Source organism: Sciurus vulgaris (assembly GCF_902686455.1).
Source record: "Sciurus vulgaris genome assembly, chromosome: 3".
Taxonomy (NCBI): Eukaryota; Metazoa; Chordata; class Mammalia; order Rodentia; family Sciuridae; genus Sciurus; species Sciurus vulgaris.
In genome coordinates this window covers 13,810,263-13,814,641 of record NC_136463.1, presented here as the reverse complement: position 1 = coordinate 13,814,641, position 4,379 = coordinate 13,810,263, and positions in this window count along the sequence as shown.

Here is a 4,379-nt window from a genome sequence, read left to right as displayed (position 1 = left end):
TATGGTTACCTCTGCTTCTAAATGTTTTGTGGGGTAGTGATTTCACAAGTGTTTTTGTTGTTGTTTTGGTCCTGGGCATGGAACCCAGGGCCTTGGGCATGCTAGCCAAGTGCTCTGCCACTGAGTTACATCCTCAGCCCCTTTGACGAGCAGTTTTTATTTTGGGTCCTTTATTTTATTTTTTTATTTTTTGCCAGTACAGAGAATTAAACCTAGGACCTTACACATGCTAGGCAAGTGCTCTCCCACTAAGCTATAAGCTGTGTCCCCAGCCACCAGCCACTTTTTAAAATTTGAGACAGGATCTTTCAGATTGCCCAAGCTGTCTTCAAACTTGGCCTTCCTCCTGCCTCAGCCTCCCAAGTAGCTGGAATTACAGGTGTGTGTAATCATACCCGTATGACAAGTATTTCTTAAATAAATTGTTGTGAAGCTAAAAGTGACTTAGGAAATTGAAAAGGTTCCATAGAGTACACAAGAACATTTGGGAACATTTGGGATAGAGTTTTGATTTTTATTGGTATTATTTAGTACCATGACAGGAAGTCACTAGATGGAGTATATATGAAGTGATCTAGTGGGCTGTAGACATTTTTATCTTTAATCAAGCTGTTTTCAATCACAGTAGTTTGCTTATTTTTATCTCTCTTCCCATGACCAGTTATTTAACAAAATCAATTGACATCATGTTAACATAGGCTGTTGGGTTTATCCTATGTAAAAGTAGTGACTTTTTTTTTTTTTTTTTTTTTGTTCTATTCCTTTGTCACCACCTTCTTTGTAATGGACTTAAAGTAACAAAGTTATTTTTATAAGGCTTCTTTATGGTTTTTATTTATAGGTCTAATTATGTCATTAAAATTACAAATTCACTATCTCTTTAGGAACTTCAGTTCCATTGTATGATGCTGAATAATCTAATTTTTTCATGCTTAAATGACAAAAATACTTTCAGGCCACCCTCATAGAAAATGGTATGGTCATTTTTTTTCCCCACAGAATTAAAAATTTTACTGTCAAAAGAAACATCTGAAATCAATTAGCATCAGCAAAATTTGGACTTTTTAAAAAATCTGATTTATTTCAGAGAAAATAGGAAAATAAAACACTGTCAAAAAGTTACTGAAAATGATGTTTAAGTGAAGAAAGTGTGAGGTCTACTTTTTTAAAAAAATGAAAGGAAAACTAAGCATTCTAGAAATGACATTTCTCATAATTTCCCATTTAATGATCACTAAATTATCCTATTTCATGATCCCCAAGGCTTGGGACGGTTGTAGGACCTCTGAAATATTTATGTTCTGAGTCATTGTGAATAATGACATATAGAGGAATTTTTATTCTTGTGAAATTTAATGCATTAGTCACATTAATAGCATCAACATCTGCTCTCACTTATCTTTAAAAAACTAACCAAAATTATGGCAAGTTTAGAAACAGAAGTTCACACCAGCAATAAGAATATGGTTCTAATTTTCTTTTGAATGAAAAGGGCAGAAAAAATCATTTTGCATTGTTGATTTATAAGTGAACTTGGAGCTAATGTGAATCTACATCTTGGGACTCATTACCTCTGGGCCTGCCAAACCTAGACTGGCTAAATGGTACTATAGAGATCCCGAATATTCCTCTTTGGTTTTCACTAAACATGAATACTCTCAAACTGGGCTCTTCCTGGGTTATGATTTGGTGCCATTTGTAACTGCCCTGGTGACCAAATCTCACTTGTATTAATAAGCTGCTCATCCATTTATTGCCCTTTTCAAAAATTCAAAAGTCAATCAAGAAGATTTATTATTTACCAGATTCTTAGTCTTAAAAAAAATTCCATTATAAGGTAGTCAGAATTTGAGATATTCAAAACCTACATGAATCTTGTTTACATTTCAGACCTAAAGTTCATGACAGCTACTTTGTTTTAGATGTGAGGAAGATTATACTTGATTCATTATAATTTTCATTAATTTACTAATCAGCAGTCAGGTGATGAAGCTTTTTTTTTTAATGAATCACCTTAGATTTCCAAATAATGTTTTTATTTTAAAATCCAGTAGCTGTTTCTGTAATTACCTTCATTTTCCATATGTTTATTGTTGAGTCATTGAGAAACATATTTAAAATTTATATAGTTCATTCTGTGTAAGTTAAATGTATTATAAAAGTACATGTTTTTGATTGTTTTTAGCTTCTGGATATAGCAGCAATAAAAATACAAATTTGTGAGTATTAAAACCTAGAGAATAAACTCATACTTGAAAAGGTCAGTTCTCTTTTCAATTCTCTTTCTTCTAAAACAAACAAAAAACCATAGATAATTTTCATGTTTTTATTTTCCTAAAGTCATCTCTCTGCAACCCTTTGTTTTGATTTTTATTAAGACTTTGTTTTTTAGGTCAGTTTTAGGTTTATGTGGAACTGAGTGGAAGGTGCCCCATGTCCCAAGTAGCCCTTCCACATGTGTGCAGCCTCCATCTTCAGCGTCCCAACAGAGGATGCATTAGTTACAGTCCACCAACCTGCACTGACACATCATCACCCAAGGTCCACAGTTACTGGAAGTCATTCTTGGTGTATATTCTGTGGTTTCAGAGAAATGTACAGTGGCACGCATCCACCATTACCATATCAGCATTATTTTCAATGCCACCAAAAGTCTCTGTTCACACCTCCCCCAGTCCTTGGCAACCACTGATTTTTTTTTTTTTTTTTTTGGTACTGGGGATTGAACCAGGGGTGTTTGAACACTGAGCCACATCCCTGACCCTCCCACCCCCTGCCTTTTTTTTTTTTTTTAAGTGACAGGGTCTCACAAAGTTGCTAAGGCTGGCTTTGAACTCACTATCCTCCTGCCTCCGCCTCCAGAGCTGCTGGGATTACGGGTGTAGGCCACTGAACCCAGCCCACTGATGTTTTTACCGTTTCCATACCTGTCTTCACAATGCCACATAATTGGAGTCATAGTATATGGGCTTTTTCATATTGGCTTCTTAATGTGCATTTAAATTTTCTCTTTTTCCCTCAAGTACTGGGGAGTTAGCACAGTGGCGCTCTACTTCAGAGCTGTAGTCCCAGCCCTGGTATTTTGAGAGCCAGTGCTGCTAAGTTGCCAGGGCTGTCTTCAAACCTGTGATCTTCCTACTTCAGCTTCCCCAGGTGCCACCACACCTGGTTCCTCCATGTCTTACGGCTTCATAGCTTTTTTTGCACTGAACAATAGTACGTTGTTGATGGTACTCGGTTTATCCACTCACCTACAGATGGACATCTTGATTTCTTGCAAACTTTGATGATTATAAATAAAGCTGCTATAAACATTTGTGTGCAGGTTTTTCTGGGTATATACATCTTCAGTTCTTCTGGATAATCTAACCCTATTTCAAGCAGTGGGAAAACATTACATGTTTTTTTCAAAAGTCAACTAATTTACTTTCTTCCTAAATTCTCACAGGGTTGATGACTTAGATCGCACCTTATTATGCCCTTGACCAGTGGTTCTCCAAATTAACACATCAGAGCACCAACAGGACTTGTTAAAACACCTATTTGGGGCTTCAAACTGGGTTTGACTGCAGGTCTGGGATGAGGTCCTGGAGTTTTCCACCAAGTTCTCAGATGATACTTAAGCAGTCTGGTTCATGGACCACTCTTTGAGAACTATTCCTCCTAAGAACACTAAATGTAAAGTGCTACCAAAAAAAAAAAAAAAAACTTTTTAAAATTTATTTTGTCACGGTGTGGTGGCACACACCTGTAATCCCAGCTACTCGGGAGGCTGAGGCAGGAGGATCATAAACGAGCTCAGCCTCAATAATTTGGCAAGACCCTATCTCAAAAAGAGGGGTAGAGATAGGGTTTTTAAAAAAAAAAGAAAAAAGTTCCTGGCTCAATCCCTGTCCGAGCCCTCGCCCGACCCTGCCTTGCCACGTGTGGAGCTAAGATGGCGCCTGCGGACGCTGGGGGCCAGCCTCCTGCACCGGCGGCTGCCAGCACTGTCCGCTCCACCGCATGACGCCCAGGCATGCCTCCTGGCTCCTGCTCTCTGCGCCCACCGCATCAGTCGCCATAGAGCTCTGGCGCCCTTGCCCTGATTGGCTTTTGTACTTGATATCAACTGGACTCACCTCCCTAATAAACGAGGCTTCACCGGGCCGCCGACTCGTCTCCATTCCTCTGGCTCCTGCCTCCCAATCCCGGCTCCCCCTCCAGGTTCCCGTTGTAGTGCTGCGGGTCGCACGGTTGGCGCCCAGCTTGGGGCTGGCCGGGGAATTCGGAGGGAAGAGGCGTCTAATCCATCGGCTGAACAAAGCGAAAGTCAGTCCAAGAAGGATCGCGGGGGAGCCTGTCGTGCTGCTCACAAAGGTGCAGAACCGCCTAATTAT